The sequence below is a fragment of the Pseudophryne corroboree genome, chromosome 11 (genome assembly GCF_028390025.1).
Source record: "Pseudophryne corroboree isolate aPseCor3 chromosome 11, aPseCor3.hap2, whole genome shotgun sequence".
NCBI lineage: Eukaryota > Metazoa > Chordata > Amphibia > Anura > Myobatrachidae > Pseudophryne > Pseudophryne corroboree.
In genome coordinates, this window is record NC_086454.1 from 317520859 (window position 1) to 317543786 (window position 22928).

At 49.0% G+C, this 22928-nt stretch overlaps 1 protein-coding gene across 3 annotated transcripts in view; it reads right to left on the reverse strand.

Annotated features, from left to right (window-relative positions):
* Positions 1 to 22583, reverse strand: part of BANP (BTG3 associated nuclear protein) — a 753599-nt gene extending 731016 nt beyond the window's left edge. The window contains exon 1 of one of the 3 annotated variants that reach the window (XM_063945657.1): positions 22419 to 22583. The gene's annotated coding sequence lies outside the window, so the exon portion shown is untranslated. The remainder of the gene's footprint in view (positions 1 to 22418) is intronic. The other 2 variants (XM_063945659.1, XM_063945658.1) reach the window with 2 other exon arrangements.
* Between the last annotated feature and the right edge of the window lie 345 nt (positions 22584 to 22928).

The following is a 22928-nucleotide window of genomic DNA, read 5'->3' on the forward strand; positions in this document are numbered from 1 at the left end:
GTGAGCACTCTGCAGCCACCACAGGAGAGACACCCTGGCCCTGGGGGATAGGGTGATTAACCGATGCATCTGAAGAGGTGATCAGGAACACTTGTCCAGTAAGTCCCATTGGAAGGTCCTCGCATGGAACCTGCCTAAGGGGATGGCCTCGTATGATGCCACCATCCTTCCCAGGACTCGAGTGCAGTGATGCACTGACACCTGTTTTGGTTTTAATAAATTCCTGACCAGTGTCATGAGCTCCTGAGCTCTCTCTATCGGGAGATAAACATTTTTCTGGTCTGTGTCTAGGATCATGCCTAGGAGAGGCAGATGAGCTGTAGGAACCAACTGCGACTTTGGAATATATAGAATCCAGCTGTGTTGCCGTTACACTTCCAGAGAAAGTGATATGCTGTTCAGCAACTGCTCTCTTGATCTCGCTTTTATGAGGAGATCGTCCAAGTACGTGGTAATAGTGACACCTTGCTTCCGCAGGAGCACAATCATATCCGCCATTACCATGGTGAATATTCTCGGGGCCGTGGAGATACCAAACGGCAACATCTGAAATTGGTTATGACAATCCCGTACCGCAATTCTAAGGTACGCCTAATGAGGTGGATAAATGGGGACCTGAAGGTATGCATCCCTTATGTCCCGATTCACAATAAAGTCTCCCCCTTTTTAGGCTTGCACTGACCGCTCTTAGCGATTCCATCTTGAACTTGAACCTTCTCAGGTATATGTTCAGGGATTTTTAATTCAATATGGGTCTGACCGAACCGTCTGGTTTCGGGATTACAACATGGTCGAATAACACCCTCTTGTTCAAGGAGGGGACGCTTGACCACCACCTGTTAAAGATACAATTTGTGAATTGCAGTTAACACTGGCTCCCTCTCTTGGGGGGGAAGCCCGCAGGGCCGTCGGTGAGGGGGCATCTTCTCACAGTCCAGCTTGTATCCCTGAGACACAATATCTATTGCCCAGGGATCGAACAGGGAGTGAACCCACTTGTGGCTGAACTTACGAAGGCGTGTCCCCACCGGGCCTAGCTCCGCCTGTGGAGCCCCAGCGACATTGGTGGATTTTTGTAGGGGCCGGGGAGGACTTCTGTTCCTGGGAACTAGCTGCCCAGCTCTGACAAGAAAGGACGCACCTCAGACTTTCTTGTTTCTTTATACGAAAGGCTGCATTTAATAATGTTGTGCTTTCTTAGGCTGTGCAGGAATATAAGGCAAACTAGCAGAATTACCAGCTATAGCTGTGGAGACCAGGCCCGAGAACCCTTCTCCACACAATCCTCAGCCTTCCATATGCCTCTTAAATCGGCATCATCTGTCCAATGCATATTCTACAGGACACGTCAAGCAGAGTTCGACATAGCTTTGACTCTAGGACCCAGTATATTCATGTCTCTTTGGGCATGCTTTATAACTATATATCTATCACTTAAGACAGCATCTTTAATATATTTATATTGCATACTAGGGTCTCATCTCTGCTGATAAGGTACCTGTCCACGCTGCCACAGCGCTATAAACCCATGCAGACACAATCGCCGGTCTGGGTAGTATACTAGAATGTGCACGCTATCTGCAGGATCCCTGAGAATAGCAAGTGCTACCGTCTGTGCAAACAGGACACCCCAGGGGAAGATTCTCAACATATCCTGGCCCTAGTGGGGAAAGGATACAGCCTGAGAATTCTCTTATGGGAAGCTGCCGTCTCTTGTCTGGAGATTCACGCTCTTTTTCCTCATGAGAGGAGGGAAATTTACCTCAGCATTCTTCCCCTTAAACATGTGTACTCTCGTGTCAGGGACAGATGAGTCATCAGTGATATGCAAATCATCTGTTATTTCAATAATCATATATTGAATACCTTCTAGCCATCTTGGCTGTAACTTTGCATTATCGTAGTCGACAGTGAAGTTAAACTCCATGTCGATACCAGTGTTTGTTATTATGGATAGTGAGCATTGAGAGACTCTGAAAATCTCTGTGACATAGGGACAGACCTAGGTAGATTTCCTGTCTGTTCCCTAACCTTTTGTGCAATAAATTCACTTTAGCACTTACACATATCCAAACAGGTGTCGGCGTTGTCGACGGAGACACCCTCTCACACACATATCCGCTCTATCACCTCCTTAGAGGAGCCTTTTACCTCAGACATGTCGACACACGCGTACCGACACACCACACACACAGGGGATGCTCTGTTTGAGGACAGTTCCCCCACAAGGCCCTTTGGAGAGACAGAGAGAGAGTATGCCAGCACACACCCCAGCGCTATATAACCCAGGGATTACACTACAACTCCGTGTTTACCCAGTAGCTGCTGTATATACATATTTTGCAACTAAATTTATGTGCCCCCCCCCCCCTCTCTTTTCACCCTTTGTGTACCAGGATACTGCCGGGGAGAGCCTGGGAAGCTTCCTTCCAGCGGAGCTGTGAAGAGAAAATGGCGCTGGTGTGCTGAGGAAGAAGGCCCGGCCCCCTCAGCGGCGGGCTTCTGTCCTGTTTCTGACTAAAAATGGCGGGGGTTTTACACATATACAGTCACAGACTGTATTATGTGTATTTATTGCCAAAAGGTATTCTTATTGCTGCCCAGGGCGCCCCCCCCCCCCCCTGCACCCTACAGTGACCGGAGTGTGTGGTGTGCAGTGGGAGCAATGGCGCACAGCTGCAGTGCTGTGCGCTACCTTAATGAAGACCGGAGTCTTCTGCCGCCGATTTTATCTCCTTCTTCTGTCTTCTGGCTCTGCAAGGGGGACGGCGGCGCGGCTCCGGGAACGGACGATCGAGGTCAGGCCCTGTGTTCGAACCCTCTGGAGCTAATGGTGTCCAGTAGCCTAAGAAGCACAAGCTAGCTGCACGCAGGTAGGTTTGCTTCTCTCCCCTCAGTCCCACGTAGCAGTGAGTCTGTTACCAGCAGATCTCACTGAAAATAAAAAAACATAACAAATACTTTCTTTCTAGCAAGCTCAGGAGAGCCCACTAGGTGCATCCAGCTCTGGCCGGGCTTAGATTCTAACTGAGGTCTGGAGGAGGGGCATAGAGGGAGGAGCCAGTGCACACCAGATAGTACCTAATCTTTCTTTTAGAGTGCCCAGTCTCCTGCGGAGCCCGTCTATTCCCCATGGTCCTTACGGAGTTCCCAGCATCCACTAGGACGTCAGAGAAACACACTTTTCCAGCCACATAATGTGCTTGGGACAGAGCTTTTACATCAGAAACCTTCAAATGACAAAGGAAGAGTCTTTCCCCCTTCACTTTCATGTTTCTCTATAGCAGTGACTCAGCCTCAGCGAATACTGCACTTCAGTAGCTGAAAGGATGAGACCCGGTAATGTGACATCACACTCCAGACAGTGAGGGGAGAACATTTAAGCAAATGATACTATCAAGACAAGACTTGATACGTACTTTGTGACACAGCCTTCACCACTATGTTCATATAAGGTTTGCGGTGCTTCCCAAACGTACATAAGCTTCTTAACCACAAAGCTAAATTCATCTGGCTGCTAACAAGAACACATACAGGATGGACCACGAGAAAGACAATGTTGGCATTTTGTGCTTCACTGGGGTCGATTCAATTCTCCGACAGTTGAATAGCGCCGGGAATTAGCTCCTGTCGCTATTCAATTCAGTTCAAGTTAAGTCGGTGAATGCCTGTTCTCGCGGACTTTGTCGGGAGGACGGGCATTCTCCGACTTAACTCCCCGCCACCATGCTGATTCCCGACAGAATCAGCCTCGCACCAGACGCACGGCAGCACTTTTGTTGGATTTCCTCTCGCATCCCCCGGGGGTGAGAGTCGAATTCCTGACAATTGAGTGTCACTTGCGCTGTATTGAATAGCACCGGGAGCTAATTCCCAGCGCTATTCAATTGTCAGAGAATTGAATCAATCCCATTTCAATTTGTGTAATCTTGAACTTCTTATTCCAGTGTGTAAGACAAGCGATGCTGCAGAGTGATTCCCTAAGGAGGGATGCAGTCAAAATGGCACCTGTCGGGATCCCGGCGTTCAGGAGACTGACGCTGGAATCCTGACAGTCGGCATTTTACAGACAACTGGAATACCGACACCTGCCCGTAATTCCCACTCGGTTGGTGGGTCCACGCCACCAACCGAGTGGGAATAGAACCTGTGCTCGAAGCGTGGCGAGCGCAGCAAGCCCACAAGGGGACTCGCTCATGGTATTCTGGAAGATGGGATGCCACTGTCGGTATACTGACAGCCGGCTACCTGTCTGCCGGTATTACATACCGGTTACCCCAAGGATTGCAATTGCAAAGCTGTTTGCAGCAGCTATGCGACTGCAATCCATAGCAATGCAAATGCAGCAGGAGATACATAGCAAATCCTTCCTGCATTTGCATCTGAGATGAACAACACGACCATCAGTCCTGATGTTCATCTGCGACAGCAGGCTGAGTCAGCCTGAACTTACTCAGGCTTGCCGTCGCAGGTAGCCTGGCGAGGCCAAGGAAACTTGTGTCCATGACGCAATCCTTGGCAATGCCACGCCCAGAGCCGGGGGCGGCACACCGCAGTATCTAGCACCGCCCCCCCCCCCCCCTCCCCCCCGCCTCTCCCTCCAAGCGCTTCTACCTGTCAATCGGGCAGATGCGTACGTATACCTGCAATTACATCGTTGAACGGATCCTGTTCTACGCGTGTGGTAGATGAACTGGTTCCCGACAAAAAAATATATACATATATATCAAAAATAAAATTGAACCCTAGGGTGTAAAGGACCCCATACACTACTGCAACATGTCCATCTGACATGTCGCAGGCGACCGCTGGCCATCACCCCGGCAGTCTCTCGGGTGGCAGGGCTGTCCTTTTGCATACGATGTATCTTGGGTGATCCTGGGTGATCCACGGCGATCTCAGCCACGCCTCGGACCAGATTGAATGTGCAGCACACTCAATCTGGAGGATCCGATCCGATGCTCACGGGGCCGCACAATGGATCGGATACACAGCCAAAATGCCCGATTTCACCCAATATATCGGGCCGAATGCCCGAATAGGGCTAAGACTGGGCATAATCGTTCTAGTGTATGGGGCACTTTAGTGTGTGCATGTACATGTGTTTAAGGCAGACTAGATGGGCCAAGTGGCTCTTATCTGCCGTCGCATTCTTTGGGGGAGATTCAAATGTTTGAAAAGTCAGTTGGGAGTCTGTTTATTCCTATTTAATAGACAGGAAAAAACAGACACTCAACCGACTTTTCAAACATTTGAATCTCCCCCTATGTTTCTGTGACTGTCGGGATCCTGACAGCATCCCATATTTTCCATACCAAGGAGAATTACCTTTCACTAATGAGCACTTAAGTGTGTGACATCAATCTGAAGTGATCCAGCAGCACCAAATTAGAGCGGCTGTCAGCACCTGCACTGCGTAAACATTTCTATCAAACCTTCTGATCAGGATCCTAACTTGATGCATCCGCATCAGGTTTAGAAAAATTATCCAGGCATTCTCCAGCAATTGTTTTCAACCTAAATATTAAGCTACTAGGGAGAGCCGTCCAAGCGCAACACTGCAGAGGTCAGCCTCCGTCCAACAAAAGCAGCACTTCCCGGAGATCTCAGCGCTTTCATTTCACTTTGGCAACAGAACAGCAATTTCTAAATTTAAAAAAAATTAAGGGGGGGGGGGGAATAGTTTTCTTCTGGAGTACAGGGGGCTTTGGCACTTATAACTTGGTGTTACTTCATTTATAAATCATTTTGGGGCAGGCAATTAAAGATTAGCTCTGGATAACATTTTAAAGGAATGGAGGATTAAATTCTCAAACTTTCACCAAGAAGTACATCCTTTAGTTATTTTGGGATCCTATCATGGCAGACGACCTCCAGGAAAATATTCCAGCTGAAATCCCAGTGTTTGAGTAAGGCTCATGTCTAATCAGATACAGATCGCACAGCAGTAAGTCATACGCTTTGCACCTCCAGCTGTAAGATGACATCTCTGGGACAGAGTGCAGGTGCATTTCATCATGCTGGCTCCTCACCAAAAGGAGTCCAATAAAATAAACAGGTTTAATATTACTAAGGGGGTGTAAAAGCTTTGGGTCATATCATCAATCATGCTGCAGCTTAAGGGCCACTGCGCCCTTCGTCGCAGGCGTAGATCTGCAGGTTTACGTAACAACTCTGAATGAGGCCTATAGTGACACGTCAGCTTGTACATGACAGGCACTCCAATTAGAATTGAATCCGTGCAGACATGTGTGCGTGTTGGCACTACGCATTATGAGGGTCATTCCGAGTTGATCGCTCGCTAGCTGTTTTTAGCAGCCGTGCAAACGCTATGCCGCCTCCCACTGGGAGTGGATGTTAGTTTAGCAGAAGTGCGAACGAAAGGATTGCAGCGGGTACAAAATTATTTTGTGCAGTTTCAGAGTAGCTTCAGACCTACTCAGCGCTTGCGATGACTTCAGACTGTTCAGTTCCTGTTTTGACGTCACAAACACGCCCCTGCATTCGCCCAGCCACGCCTGCGTTTTTTTCCTGGCACGCCTGCGTTTTTCCGAACACTCCCTGAAAACGGTCAGTTACCTCCCAGAAACGCCCACTTCATGTCAATCACTCTGCGGCCAGCAGTGCGACTGAAAAGCTTCGCTAGACCTTGTGTGAAACTACATCGCCCGTTGTGAAAGTACAACGCGCGTGCGCATTGTGCTGCATACGTATGCGCAGAAATGCCGATTTTTAGCCTGATCACTGCGCTGCAAACAACTGCAGCTAGCGATCAACTCGGAATGACCTCCAATATCTGTAGAATAGATAAGACAGAAATAAAAGTGGTAGAATGAAGTGCTTCAACTTGGATAGCGTTCTCCATCTGGGCATCCCCATGGCTGGACAGCGAGAACAGCTGACTTCGCTCTCGCTCACTATACCGAGAGCATTATACACATGTAGCTCATGCTGACCCAACACACAGATGCGTCCTATACACCTAGCAGTTACACACCATACGCTCCGAGAAGTGGGGTACCACATCCCGGACGCAGCAAAATACCACTCAGAGGGAGAAATTCAAATGTTTAATCGCGCCCGATCTCCCGTCTAAAGTGACAGGAGCTTGCGGGGCGATATTCAATTTTCCACCGTTACCGAGCTGATCGCACCCATATCGCTTGGATTTAGCCACGTAAAGAGACAAAACCCGATTAAATGAATGTGCAATGCAAATAGCCCCATTTTGGCGCTCAAACAGGTCACTTTTTGTGCATTTCAGCTCGTCACCACCGGGGGTAGCGAGCTGAAATTAAGTTCTCGTGCCCATCAGCAGTAACATTTGAATAGCTGCCGGCGGGCACCCGCGGTAACATTTGAATCTCGCCCACAGTGTACTAGAGATGCTAGGTTGTGACTTTAATCGCACAGGAAATAGTGTTACATACGTGCATAAACAGTTGTAGATGATGCACAGCAGACGTTGGCAGGAGAGAAAGCCGCAGCACTTCTCCATCGCACACAGATATAGAAATGACGCACATCAAATAGATCAGAGTAATATAGCAATGTAGTTCTGGTTCTCACAGTTGTTTTATAAACGTGAATAATATGCACATTTTAATTGAGAAAGACACTAGCCACAGCTGGGTCACGCAGAACCTGGTGCGCCGGGAGGGGCTATTTGGCAAGACTGCAGCCACAGCGTAAAAGGAATCATCTGTAATCAGGATGTGAAAGCAATAAAGACGCACAAAGCTACAGCAGCTTCTACACGGCAGGAATCCGCTCCCTGCTGCATACAGATCCATAACATTCCCAGATATAATATTACTATTACACGCACAAAGCACAACAACCACTATTAAGTAAGTAACGTTATGATAAAATATTCCCTGTATTAACGCCTCATCATAAATTACATGTATGAATTCCATTTTATGTGCCCTCTTCGTGATGCCTTTGAATGTATGTTATGCTGGAAGTATAAGACCTGATTGCACTATTGCTGACACTGAATGAGGACATCTATGTAGTTACAGTAGTATAAAGAGGGGAGTGTTGTCATAAAAAGTACAGCATTTCACTTGAACTGCTATGTTAGACCCATCTAGTAGCCGCCGGCAAGTGCAACACTTGAATTCCCCCCACAGAGATGAGGAGCAGCACCTCTGCAAAAGGGACTTGCTGCACAATGGTGAATTCATCACGTAGCCAGAAAGCATCACATACGCTAGCCTATAAACAGCAGGTACAGCCACTATTTGCAGTAAGTATGCATGATATTACGGTGCTGAAATAATACACCTGAATCAAGCAGTGTTTCCGCTCAGCTAAATTATCCATCCTACTCTCCAACCCTGCCCCCTGCAGCTGTTTGCCATGCTAGGACCCACAAAAAAATGCTGTAGTCCTACAAATACCATCCCAGTATGTCCGGGTCATGTATAAAAAGTGGGTAGGGGTAACTGCTGAGATGAATATGACAGGAGCTTCAGTGAGTAACACAGGCCAACTGGGATGCGTTTATGTCAGGAGACCACCAGTCACAATTCCGAAGCCGGGATCCCGGCATCTGAAAATCCTGACGACCAACAGGGACTATTCCCACTCATGAGTGTCCACGACAACCGTAGAGTGGGAATATAGAACCTGTGGCGAGCCAGCGAGACCCCCGGTCACACACACACCCAACTAGCTAACATTTCAGGACCAGTGGTCTCTAAAACTACAGCCATGGCCAAAAGTTTTGAGAATGACACAAATATTAATTTTCACAAGGTCTGCTGCCTCGGTTTTTAGTATTGCAATTTGCACGTACTCCAGAATGTCATGAAGAGTGATCAGATGAATTGCCATGACACTGAAGTAAGGGTGTGTACACACGGTGAGATCCTTGCTATGCCCGATTTTCACTTGCGATTTCCCCTGAACTCCCCAGAGCCCAGATAGCACAGATTTTGACTAACTTTTCTTGAGATATGGACTATGGGTGCTTACGATTTTGGCTTATGTGAGATGTCATTGACATGTGAGATGAACTAGATAGTACACCGATCTAGCAGGGATTGACTTGCCTGCACAGTCTATCTTTTCTTGCGATGCCGACCTGGCGGGACCGCGCATCGGGATCGTAAGGTGACTTTCACCTTGCGATCTGCACTAACTTTTCTTGAGATTTTGACTATATAGTCAAAATCTCAAGAAAATATCTCACCGTGTGTACACACCCTTAGTCCCAAAAACAACATTTCCACTGCATTTCAGCCCTGCTAGAAAAGGACCAGCTGACATCATGTCAGTGATTCTCTCGTTAACCCAGGTGAGAGTATTGAGAAGGACTAGGCTGGAGATCACTCTGTCATGCTGATTGAGTTAGAATAACAGACTGGAAGCTTTATAAGGAGGATGGTTTTTTAAATCATTGCGGGATCGGGGCACCACCAGTGCAGAGCTTGCTCAGGAATGGCAGCAGGCAGGTGCGAGTGCATCTGCACGCACAGTGAGGCGAAAACGTTTGAAGGATGGCCTGGTGTCAAGAAGGGCAGCAAAGAAACTAAGACCCCTTTCACATCGCACAAATAACCCGGTACCGACACGGCATATTGCCGTGTCGAACCGGGTCAGTGTGCGATGTGAAAGCACACTGGCCGATTTAGCGGGTCGCCTGACCCGGTAAATCAACCCGGTAAAAAATAAGGGTTTTACCCGGTTTGATTACCGGGTCAGGTGCGGTGTGAATGGGAGCCGTGTCGATGCGACACGGTTCCCATTCACAAGATAGGGAGAGGCGGCGCTGGAGATGAGCTCATCTCCCGACGCCGCCTCCACCCCCGCCCCTGCTGCGCGCTCCGTTGTTATGGCAACCGACCCGGTATATTGCCGGGTCGGAAAGCCAGCAGCGGAGTGCAAATGCCGGATCACACCCGGTAAGTACACGTTTGTCTTACCGGGTAGGATTCGGCATTTGCAGTCTGAATGCAGCATAATTCTCTCCAGGAAAAACATCAAGGACAGACTGATATTCTGTAAATCATACAGGGGATTGGACTGCTGAGGACCGGGGTCAAGTAATTTTCTCTGAGGAATCCCCTTTCAGATTGTTCGGGACATCAGGAAAAAAACGAATGTCCGGAGAAAGAAAGGTGAGCGCAACCATCAGTCCTGCATCATGCCAACAGTAAAGAATCCTGAGACCATTCATGAGTGGGCTTGCTTCTCAGCCAAGGGAGTGGGCTCAATCACAATTTTGCCTAATAACACAGCCAAGAATAAAAGGTATTTGTGTACCTCTATATAATAAGGTAATGAGTCCGTAAAGAACACAAGTACCGAATAAAAAATGGTATCAAAACATCCTCCAAGAGCAACTTCTCCCAACCATCCAAGAACAGTTTGGTGTGGAACAATGCCTTTTCCAGCATGATGTAGCACCACGCCATAAGGCAAAAGTGATAAATAAGTGGCTCAGGGAACAAAAAACAAAAAATTTGGGTCCATGGCCAGGAAACTCCTCAGACTTTAATCCCATTGAGAATTTGCAGCAATCAGTCAGTATGTGGGCCAGAAGTTGATTGACAGCTTATGCCAGGGTAAATTGCAGAGGTCTTGAAAAAGAAGGATCAATACTGCAAATATTGCCGCTTTTCATAAACTTAATGTAATTGTCAATAAAAGCTTTTGACACTTATGAAATCTTCTAATTTTACTGCAGTATACCGCAGTAACATCTGACAAATAGGTCTAAAACCAGTGAACCAGCAAACTTTATGATAAACAATACTTGTGTCATTCTCAAAACTTTTGGCTATGGCTGTATAACAAAGGGCAACATTATCCTGAAGACACAAACCTCAGGATAGTGATAATGGTGTATGATAAGTTTATGGTAATGGCAAGCCTTTACCTGTTACGCGAGAAGCCAATTTTAATTCCAAAACAATAATCTGCTAAGAAACCCACAGAGCAGGATATCATAGTTGTGTTGCAGCAGGGGCGGAACTGCCGGAGACAACGGAGCCTGTTGCCGCCGGGGCTCCAGCCCTAAAGGGGGGCACTTCCTCCATTGTCCCAACTGTTCCGTGCCCTTCCTACTAGAATAAACAGAGGAGCCGCCGAGTGGAGAGTAGCGTCACTGCTGCCCTTTTCAAGACCCAGCCCGGCTGTTTCTTCTACCGCCACATATACTCACATAGCCGGCCAGCGCTCCAGCTGGCTGCCTGCATGCTCCGCCCCCTCAAGGCTCACGGCCTCTGCTGCTGTCCAGTGATCCAGGAGCCAGCTGCTGTGAAACAAAGAGGAAGTGGACGAGCTTCGGCCAGCGAGTCACTGGCGGAGGTCAGCGATTATAGCTGCAACCTGCAACAGTGGGATATGGTCGTCAGGTCGACACAGCTTAGGTCGACCACTGAAGGTCGACATGCATTAGGCCGACATGGTCATTAGGCCGACATGAGTTTTTCACTTTTTTTTTTCTTTTTTCCAACGATCCACATGGACCACAATTGGAATGGTAACCTGTGCCGAGCGAAGCGAGGCACCTTGCCCGAAGCATGGCGAGCGAAGCGAGGGGACACTGTGCACTAATTGGGGTTCCCCGTCACTTTACAAAGAAAACGACACCAAAAACAGTCCAAAAACACATGTTGACCTTTTGATCTAGTACATGTCAACCTAATTCCCATGTCGACCTAATGCCCATGTCGACCTTCAGTGGTCGACCTAATGACTGTCGACCTAAGTTGGGTCGACCCAACGACCCATACCCGCAACAGTTTAACGGAGTGTGGAGAGGCAATGGTATAGGGCTGGGAAGCGGCTGTGTTTGTCTTGTTGCTAAGTAATGGAGTGAGTGGGACTGGTACTGTATCAGTTACAGTATATATAGTGAGTGCGGCCGGGCTGCCAACTACCTCCTCCCACCAGTGCTGAATTCAGGGCTGTGTCCTGGTCCTGTCTCTCAACTCTCCTGTCCCTGTCACCCTCTCTCCTGGCCCTTCTGTCCTGTCCCTTTCACTCCTATTTTCTGTCACTATCACCTCTCTGCTGGTCATGTCTCCCCTCTGCCCTGGCCCTTCTGTCCTGTCACCCCTGTCCTGTCCATGTCACCTCTGTGCTGTCCTTGTCACCCCTGTCCTGTCCCCCTTGTGCTGGCCCTGTCATCTTTGTGCTGCCCCGATCTCCCCTCTGTCCTGTCCCTGTCACCTCTGTGCTTGCCCTGTCTCCCTTCACTCCTGGCCCTTCTGTCCTGTCCCCTCTGCCCTGTCTCCCCTCTCTCCTGGCCCTTCTGTCCTGTCCCCGTCACTTCTGCCCTGTCTCCCCTCTCTCCTGGCCCTTCTATCCTGTCCCTGTCACCAGTGTCCTGTCCACTCTGTGCTAGCCGTGTCCCCTCTGTGCTGGCCGGGTCTCCCCTCTCTCCTGACCCTGTCATCTCTGTGCTGGCTCTGTCTCCCCTCTTTCCTGGCCCTTCTGTCCTGTCCCTGTCACGCCTGTCCTATCCTGTCTCCCCCCTATTTTGTCCGTCACCTCTGTGCTGGCTCTGTCTCCCTTCTCTCCTGTCACCTCTATACTGGCCCTATCATCCCTCTCTCCTAACCCTTCTGTTCTGTCCCTGTCGGCTCTGTCCTGGTTCTGTCCCTGACATCCCTTTCCTGTCCGTCACCTCTGTCCTGGTCTTGTTAATCCTCTCTTCTGTCTCCTCTGTCCTGGTACCTCTATCATGGTCCTGTCACCTGTGTCCTTATTGTGACCTCTACCATGGTCCTGTCACCCCTGTCCTGGTCCCGTCACCTGTGTCCTTATTATGTTCCTGTCACCTCTGTCTTGGTTCTCTATCTTGGCACTGTCATTTCTGTTCTTCCCCGCTTTACTGTCCCTGTGATCTCTGTATTGGCCCGGTTACCTCTCTTCTGTCCCCTCTGTTCTGTCCCTGTCACCCCTGTCCTGTTCCTGTCCTCTCTGTCTTAGTCTGTCCTTGCCTCCAGTACTGGCCCTGTCACACCTCTCCTGGCACTGTCCCTCCTGGTCCTGTCACCTTTGTCCTAGCCCCAAATTATGTATAATTTTCCCTTTTTTTTTTTTTAAGGGGTGGGGGGCACCAAACTCTAACTTGCCTTCAGGCGATAGGGAAGAACTTATGCCACTGTGTTGCAGTGTACGCACTGCTCATTAAAACACCCAATGCAAGGTTGCAAGTTCAGTGATGCAAAGAGCACAGGCAATTGGACTACCAAGCAGAGTACAAAAATGATATGGTCTGATGATGCAACCTGCACCATGCACTCAACAAGTGGATTATGTGAACCTGAAGAATGCTACAATACTTCCACAATTGTTCCCGCTCTGGTGGTTCTATTGTGTTGTGAAGTGCATTTTCTTAGCCTGCTTTGGGTTCAGTCATCCCCTTAACAAGACAATGCTAATCACTACTTCCCTTAGAAAGGATATATGCGGGGAAATTCAAATCTTATCGCACTCCCGATCTCCCGTCTAAGTGACGGGAGATTGAGGGGCGATATTCAAATGCCCCCAGTTATCGTGCAGATCACGCCCATTACACTCAGGTTTAGGCACACAAAGCACCTAAACCCGACTAAAGTAATGGCCACGAGCATGCAAAGACCCGTTTGGGCACCCAAACGGGTTTCTTTACACGCATTTTAGCGAGCTGAAATGAACTTGTCGCGCCCGTCAGTAGCAACATTAGAATAGCAGCCGGCAGCCACGATTGCGGGGAGGGGGGGGGGGGGACATTTAAACCCGTCCCATGGTCACCCAAAGGCCTGAAGAACATGTCACATCTACATGTCATGGCCTTTAAGTCACCATCTCAACAACCAATTCAACATGGGATATTCTGAAGTGACACCAGCAACAGCCATGTATCAGCTGATAATTCACTCCAACACACTTGATATAGTGTTCACGCTAGGCTATTTTAGTAGGGCACCGCGCCCTGCCCAACTTTTAAGGGGTAAAATGTGCCCTGCCCCCTGCTAAGTCTGCCCGCTGCCATGACACCATGTGCATGGCATCTATTCACATTAAAGAAAGAGCTTGGGGGAAGCCCAGCACCTACATGCCTCCATTAGTGACGTTGAGGTGGCCGGACCGCCCCCAATAGTGATGCTGACAAAGCCACACCTTCTCCCCAGCTGACCATTCCCACCTTTTCAAGCGCAGAACCTACCTGCCCTGGCAACTTGGAGCCCGCCCCGGGAACACTACTGATATTGGTAGACTGAGTATCATAGTGCATCCTGGCCACACAAGGTGACATTATACAAAGAGGTCGATTCAATTCAGCAACAGTTGGATAGCGCCGGGAATTAGCTCCTGGCACTATTCAATACAGCGACTAGTTACCCTTCATTGTCGGGAATTCTTCGCTCAGCCCCGGGGGGTGAGAGAAGAAAACCGACAAAAGAGCTGCCGCGAGGCTGATTCTGTCGGGAATCAGCATAGCTGCGGGTAGTTAAGTCGGAGAATGCCCGTTCTCCCGACAAAAATAAGAATTTACTTACCGATAATTCTATTTCTCATAGTCCGTAGTGGATGCTGGGGACTCCGTAAGGACCATGGGGAATAGCAGCTCCGCAGGAGACTGGGCACAAAAGTAAAAGCTTTAGGACTACCTGGTGTGCACTGGCTCCTCCCCCTATGACCCTCCTCCAAGCCTCAGTTAGGATACTGTGCCCGGACGAGCGTACACAATAAAGAAGGATTTTGAATCCCGGGTAAGACTCATACCAGCCACACCAATCACACCGTACAACCTGTGATCTGAACCCAGTTAACAGCATGATAACAGAGGAGCCTCTGAAAAGATGGCTCACAACAATAATAACCCGATTTTTGTAACAATAACTATGTACAAGTATTGCAGACAATCCGCACTTGGGATGGGCGCCCAGCATCCACTACGGACTATGAGAAATAGAATTATCGGTAAGTAAATTCTTATTTTCTCTGACGTCCTAGTGGATGCTGGGGACTCCGTAAGGACCATGGGGATTATACCAAAGCTCCCAAACGGGCGGGAGAGTGCGGATGACTCTGCAGCACCAATTGAGAGAACTCCAGGTCCTCCTCAGCCAGGGTATCAAATTTGTAGAATTTTACAAACGTATTTGCTCCTGACCAAGTAGCTGCTCAGCAAAGTTGTAAAATCGAGACCCCTCGGGCAGCCGCCCAAGATGAGCCCACCTTCCTTGTGGAATGGGCTTTTACAGATTTTGGCTGTGGCAGGCCTGCCACAGAATGTGCAAGCTGAATTGTACTACAAATCCAACGAGCAATAGTCTGCTTAGAAGCAGGAGCACCCAGCTTGTTGGGTGCATACAGAATAAACAACGAGTCAGATTTTCTGACTCCAGCCGTCCTGGAAACCTATATTTCCAGGGCCCTGACAACGTCTAGCAACTTGGAGTCCTCCAAGTCCCTAGTAGCCGCAGGCACCACAATAGGTTTATTCAGGTGAAACGCTGAAAACCACCTTAGGGAGAAACTGAGGACGAGTCCTCAATTTCGCCCTGTCCGAATGGAAAATCAGATGAGGGCTTTTACAGGATAAAGCCGCCAATTCTGACACGCACCTGGCCCAGGCCAGGGCCAACAGCATGACCACTTTCCATGTGAGATATTTTAACTCCACATATTTAAGTGGTTCAAACCAATGTAACTTTTGGAACCCAAAAACTACATTGAGATCCCAAGGTGCCACTGGAGGCACAAAAGGAGGCTGTATATACAGTACCCCTTTTCTTTTTGGAAGAAAATCGACAGGGCCGAAATTTGAACCTTAATGGACCCCAATTTCAGGCCCATAGACACTCCTGTTTGCAGGAAATGTAGGAATCGACCTAGTTGAAAATTCCTCCGTCGGGGCTTTACTGGCCTCGCACCACGCAACATATTTTCACCAAATGCGGTGATAATGTTTTGCGGTTATATCCTTCCTGGCTTTGATCAGGATAGGAATGACTTCATCCGGAATGCCTTTCTCCTTCAGGATCCGGCGTTCAACCGCCCTGCCGTCAAACGCAGCCGCGGTAAGTCTTGGAACAGACAGGGTCCTTGCTGGAGCAGGTCCCTTCTTAGAGGTAGAGGCCACGGATTATCCGTGAGCATCTCTTGAAGTTCCGGTATCCAAGTCCTTCTTGGCCAATCCGGAGCCACGAATATAGTGTTTACTCCTCTCCATCTTAGGATTCTCAGTACCTTGGGTATGAGAGGCAGAGGAGGGAAACACATACACTGATTGGTACACCCACTGTGTTACCAGAGCGTCTACAGCTATTGCCTGAGGGTCCCTTGACCTGGCGCAATGCTTGTCGAGTTTTATAAACATGTGGAAGACTTCTGGGTGAAGTCCCCACTCTCCCGGGTGGAGGTCGTGTCTGCTGAGGAAGTCTGCTTCCCAGTTGTCCACTCCCGGAATGAATACTGCTGACAGTGCTATCACATGATTTTCCACCCAGCGAAGAATCCTTGCAGCTTCTGCCATTGCCCTCCTGCTTCTTGTGTCACCCTGTCTGTTTACGTGGGTGACTGCCGTGATGTTGTCCGAAGCAGAGGTCTTGCTGAGCTTAGAGCATTGTAAATGGCCCTTAGCTTCAGGATATTTATGTGAAGTGATGTCTCCAGGCTTGACCATAAGCTCTGGAAATCCCTTCCCTGTGTGACTGCTCCCCAGCCTCGCAGGCTGGCATCCGTGGTCACCAGGACCCAGTCCTGAATGTCGAATCTGCGGCCCTCTAGAAGATGAGCACTCTGCAACCACCACAGGAGAGACACCCTTGTGCTTGGTGACAGGGTTATCCGCTGATGCATCTGAAGATGCGACCCGGACCATTTGTCCAGCAGGTCCCACTGGAAAGTTCTTGCGTGGAATCTGCCGAATGGGATTGCTTCGTAGGAAGCCACCATTTTTCCCAGAACCCTTTCATTGATGTACTGAGACTTGGCTTGGTTATAGGAGGTTCCCGACTAGCTCGGATAACTCCCTGACTTTCTCCTCCGGGAGAAACACCTTTTTCTGGACTGTGTCCAGGATCATCCCTAGGAACAGAAGACGAGTCGTCGGAATCAGCTGCGATTTTGGAATATTGAGAATCCAATCGTGCTGCCGCAACACTACCTGAGATAGTGCTACACCAACCTCCAACTGTTCCCTGGATCTTACCCTTATCAGGGAATCGTCCAAGTAAGGGATAACTAAAATTCCCTTCCTTCGAAGGAGTATCATAATTTCGGCCATTACCTTGGTAAAGACCCGGGGTGCCGTGGACCATCCATACGGCAGCGTCTGAAACTGATAGTGACAGTTCTGTACCACAAACCTGAGGTACCCTTGGTGAGAAGGGTAAATTGGGACATGAAGGTAAGCATCCTTGATGTCCCGAGACATCATGTAGTCCCCTTCTTCCAGGTTCGCAATCACTGCTCTGAGTGACTCAATCTTGAATTTGAACCTCCGTATTTAAGTGTTCAAGATTTTAGATTTAGAATCGGTCTCACCGAGCCGTCCGGCTTCGGTACCACAACAGTGTGGAATAATACCCCGTTCCCTGTTGCAGGAGGGGTACCTTGATTATCACCTGCTGGGAATACAGCTTGTGAATGGCTTCCAAAACTGCCTCCCTGTCAGAGGGAGACATCGGTAAAGCCGACTTTAGGAAACGGCGAGGGGGAGACGTCTCGAATTCCAATTTGTACCCCTGAGATATCACCTGAAGGATCCAGGGGTCTACTTGCGAGTGAGCCCACTGCGCTCTGAAATTCATTGAGACGGGCCCCCACCGTGCCTGATTCTGCTTGTAAAGCCCCAGCGTCATACTGAGGGCTTGGCAGAGGCGGGAGAGGGCTTCTGTTCCTGGGAACTGGCTGATTTCTGCAGCCTTTTTCCTCTCCCTCTGTCACAGGGCAGAAATGAGGAACCTTTTGTCCGCTTGCCCACGAAAGGACTGCGCCTGATAATACGGCGTCTTCTTATGTTGAGAGGCGACCTGGGGTACAAACGTGGATTTCCCAGCTGTTGCCGTGGCCACCAGGTCTGAAAGACCGACCCCAAATAACTCCTCCCCTTAATAAGGTAATACTTCCAAATGCCGTTTGGAATCCGCATCACCTGACCACTGTCGTGTCCATAACCCTCTACTGGCAGAAAAGGACAACGCACTTAGACTTGATGCCAGTCGGCAAATATTCCGCTGTGCATCACGCATATATAGAAATGCATCTTTTAAATGCTCTATAGGCAATAATATACTGTCCCTATCTAGGGTATCAATATTTTCAGTCAGGGAATCCGACCACGCCAACCCAGCACTGCACATCCAGGCTGAGGCGATTGCTGGTCGCAGTATAACACCAGTATGTGTGTAAATACATTTTAGGATACCCTCCTGCTTTCTATCAGCAGGATCCTTAAGGGCGGCCATCTCAGGAGAGGGTAGAGCCCTTGTTCTTACAAGCGTGTGAGCGCTTTATCCACCCTAGGGGGTGTTTCCCAACGCACCCTAACCTCTGGCGGGAAAGGATATAATGCCAATAACATTTTAGAAATTATCAGTTGTTATCGGGGGAAACCCACGCATCATCACACACCTCATTTAATTTCTCAGATTCAGGAAAACTACAGGTAGTTTTTCCTCACCGAACATAATACCCCTTTTTTGGTGGTACTCGTATTATCAGAAATGTGTAAAACATTTTTCATTGCCTCAATCATGTAACGTGTGGCCCTACTGGAAGTCACATTTGTCTCTTCACCGTCGACACTGGAGTCAGTATCCGTGTCGGCGTCTATATCTGCCATCTGAGGTAACGGGCGCTTTAGAGCCCCTGACGGCCTATGAGACGTCTGGACAGGCACAAGCTGAGTAGCCGGCTGTCTCATGTCAACCACTGTCTTTTATACAGAGCTGACACTGTCACGTAATTCCTTCCAACAGTTCATCCACTCAGGTGTCGACCCCCTAGGGGGTGACATCACTATTACAGGCAATCTGCTCCGTCTCCACATCATTTTTCTCCTCATACATGTCGACACAAACGTACCGACACACAGCACACACACAGGGAATGCTCTGATAGAGGACAGGACCCCACTAGCCCTTTGGGGAGACAGAGGGAGAGTTTGCCAGCACACACCAGAGCGCTATATATATACAGGGATAACCTTATATAAGTGTTTTTCCCCTTATAGCTGCTGTATTATTTAATACTGCGCCTAATTAGTGCCCCCCTCTCTTTTTTAACCCTTTCTGTAGTGTAGTGACTGCAGGGGAGAGCCAGGGAGCTTCCCTCCAACGGAGCTGTGAGGGAAAATGGCGCCAGTGTGCTGAGGAGATAGGCTCCGCCCCCTTCTCGGCGGCCTTATCTCCCGTTTTTCTGTGTATTCTGGCAGGGGTTAAATTCATCCATATAGCCCAGGAGCTATATGTGATGCATTTTTTGCCATCCAAGGTGTTTTTATTGCATCTCAGGGCGCCCCCCCCCAGCGCCCTGCACCCTCAGTGACCGGAGTGTGAAGTGTGCTGAGAGCAATGGCGCACAGCTGCAGTGCTGTGCGCTACCTTGTTAAAGACAGGACGTCTTCTGCCGCCGATTTTCCGGACCTCTTCTGTCTTCTGGCTCTGTAAGGGGGCCGGCGGCGCGGCTCTGGGACCTATCCATGGCTGGGCCTGTGATCGGTCCCTCTGGAGCTAATGTCCAGTAGCCTAAGAAGCCCAATCCACTCTGCACGCAGGTGAGTTCGCTTCTTCTCCCCTTAGTCCCTCGATGCAGTGAGCCTGTTGCCAGCAGGACTCACTGAAAAAAAAAAAAAAACCTAAACTTAAACTTTTCACTAAGCAGCTCAGGAGAGCCACCTAGTGTGCACCCTTCTCGTTCGGGCACAAAAATCTAACTGAGGCTTGGAGGAGGGTCATAGGGGGAGGAGCCAGTGCACACCAGGTAGTCCTAAAGCTTTTACTTTTGTGCCCAGTCTCCTGCGGAGCCGCTATTCCCCATGGTCCTTACGGAGTCCCCAGCATCCACTAGGACGTCAGAGAAACTACCTGTTAAGTCAGGAGAACGGGCATTCTCCGACTTAACTGGAGCTGAATTGAATAGCGTTGGGAGCTAATTCCCGGCGCTATTCAACTGTTACTGAATTGAATCGACCCCAAAGTGACTTTAGACAAGTGTCTACACTGTTTGTTCACTACAGGCAGATGTTGTATACATCAGGGACAGGGGAACCACAGCAGTTCCAAGGACTATTGTCAGATTGTTGACTTGTATAATATTCAATTAGAATACATTCCTTAATATATCAGAGATGTTCCAGGAGTTTTTAATGAGAGGAAATCAGATATATTTTTAGGGGAAGAAAAAAAAAAATTATTGCTTAACAGCTCAGGCCAGTCCTGCAGTATTGTACCCTCTCGGGGTGCGAGCAGAAATCCAACAAAACTCATCATGTGATGCTGCTTTCTGCCCTTAGCACGCCAGAAACAGTATCGCGCCCGGCACTTAAGTCGAAGAATGCCGGTTCTCACAACTAAACACCATGTTTAAGGGCTGTAACACACACTCCGGTTTTTCCCGGATGGCAAAAAGCCGGACAAACTTTGTCCGGCTTTTTGCCATCCGGGAGAAACCGGCAGAGTCTGTCACACAGGACGGCTTTGAGCCGTGTGTGATGCTGTGCGCATGCGCAACATCAGACACGGCTTCAGAAAAAAACGTTGTGTGTGAAAGCTCCCCTTCACACACACGGTTCACTGGCTCCAAAGACGGCCCGGCAGCCGGACCTTCCAGTGGTGAGACCCGGCTGCAACCAGGCAGCCGGGCAGTGTGAAGGGACCCTACCCCTCACACTGTTAACTACAATGCCGGCACGGGAAAAAGCCGTCCGGCTTTTTTCCGGCCGGCCAAAGCCAGGTAGTGTGTTTTAGCCCTAAGGATGCGAGAACCGGCATTCTCAGACGAAACATCAAGCTGAATTGAAACGAACCCATAGAAACAAAGCATAATTAAAAGAAAACAACAAGAACTACACTATGACCTAATGTAAATACTGGAATGTCATAACGAGTAATGCAGCAAAGGCCATTTAGCAGTGCAAAATAATGCATCATACCAGAACCAGGCAAATGCACACGCCCTGGAAGTCCTGTACACTTCTATACAAATGACAACACAAAACAAGGCAAGTCAGTAACTATTAAGCTGCATTGGATATAATGTTGCTTATGTCCATCTCTGTGTACATTATAAAGCAACTTGGAAACAGTAATGATTACTAAGGGAGGAGTAACATTATCAAAAACAAAGGCTCTGTATGTGTCATAGCTGCAAACACCTTCCACATAATAACATCCACTTCGTAACCAAATACTCATGTAAATTACACAATGTCAGTAACCAAAACTGACACATCAAAAATGATATATGTATATAAAATTCAGTTTATTGCAAAGACCTCCCCATCTATAAATCCCGTTCACCAAACATCAGTGACCCCAATGAGGACAACACTTACAGCTGTCAGGAGAAAAAAAAAAAAGTATTTACACTTTTCTAAGGCGGCTCCTGACATATGGCTGTGCGATGCGTGTGTACGTATATACATTTATTTTTATTTACACACACATTATATATATAACCATTATAAATACACATAGTTGATGTTCAGAACATGGTACCATGGGTTAACATAACTAAACTGCTTCAGATGATTATTAAACTTCTTCAGAACCTTAAAACATGTACACTCGCCATACAGTACTTCGGACATGGCGGCTCATCGCGCTCGCCACAGATTAATATGCCCAATAGATGTCCACATGGATAGTGTTCTGAGGCAGTATAGTAAGGTTTAGCCCAGGGGGGTCCTAATGTACTGAACTTGAGTCCACACACGGATCCGTCACGTCATGTGTGAGGAATATACATTTATATACACACAATATATATTTCCACACCTATGGACGTTATTAATATAGGATATATATATATATATATATATATATATATATATATATATATATATATACACATACACACACATATGAGAGATGGATAGAGATGCACACACGTACACTTCTATAACTGTATATTCCCCTCTCACAACATAGCTACACATTACACACAGTGACCCCAGCTGTACAGAGGTGAGGGGCAGAGTCCCGGGCCGGGGTGACACACACACAGAGCCCCGGGCCAGGGTAACGCTCCGTGAGTGTATGTGTGGCCCAGGCCCGGCCGCTTGGGGAGATCCCGAGACCCCCCTCACCAGGGCACAGAGCCTCGGGCCGGCTCTCCCGCCTCCCTCCCCGGTCTCTCCCGCCGCCTCGGGGCCGGGAGATGCCGGAGCGTCCCTCCGGAGGGCCCCATGGGCCCTGTGACCCGGCAGCTCGGGCGCGGCGAGGCCGCAGGTTCCCAGTTACCGTTCGGGGGCGAGTTCTCGTGGTGTTTTGTGGGCGATAATGGCGTCCTTCCTCGCGAGAGAATCCAGGGCCTGCCCGCGCCTCTCTCCTCCTCACAGAGCCGCCGCCGCCTACTGCGCCTGCGCGCCCGGAGACGGAGAGTGTGAATGCGCATGTGCGCCAGCGCTCCCTCTTGTGGCCAGGGCGGGGCAGTCAGCTCACGTTGTCTACCACAGGGCTACGCAACCTGAGCTGAGGCACTCCAGGTGCTGTGGAACTACACATCGCAGCATGATCTGCCTCAGTTTTTACATGCCCTAACAAGAGAGTGGTGGCAAAGCATGCTGGTATGTGTAGTTACACAGTAGCTGGAGTGACACAGGAAGCCTACCTATGATATACTACATGCAGCTACAGTAATCCCCGTGGTCGGCTTGCAGGGTGCATCAGGTGTCTGTGGCCTTCCTCTAATAGAGTACCATGCCATACTTGCCTACCTTACCCTCTCCATGAGGGAGAAAATGCTCTGTT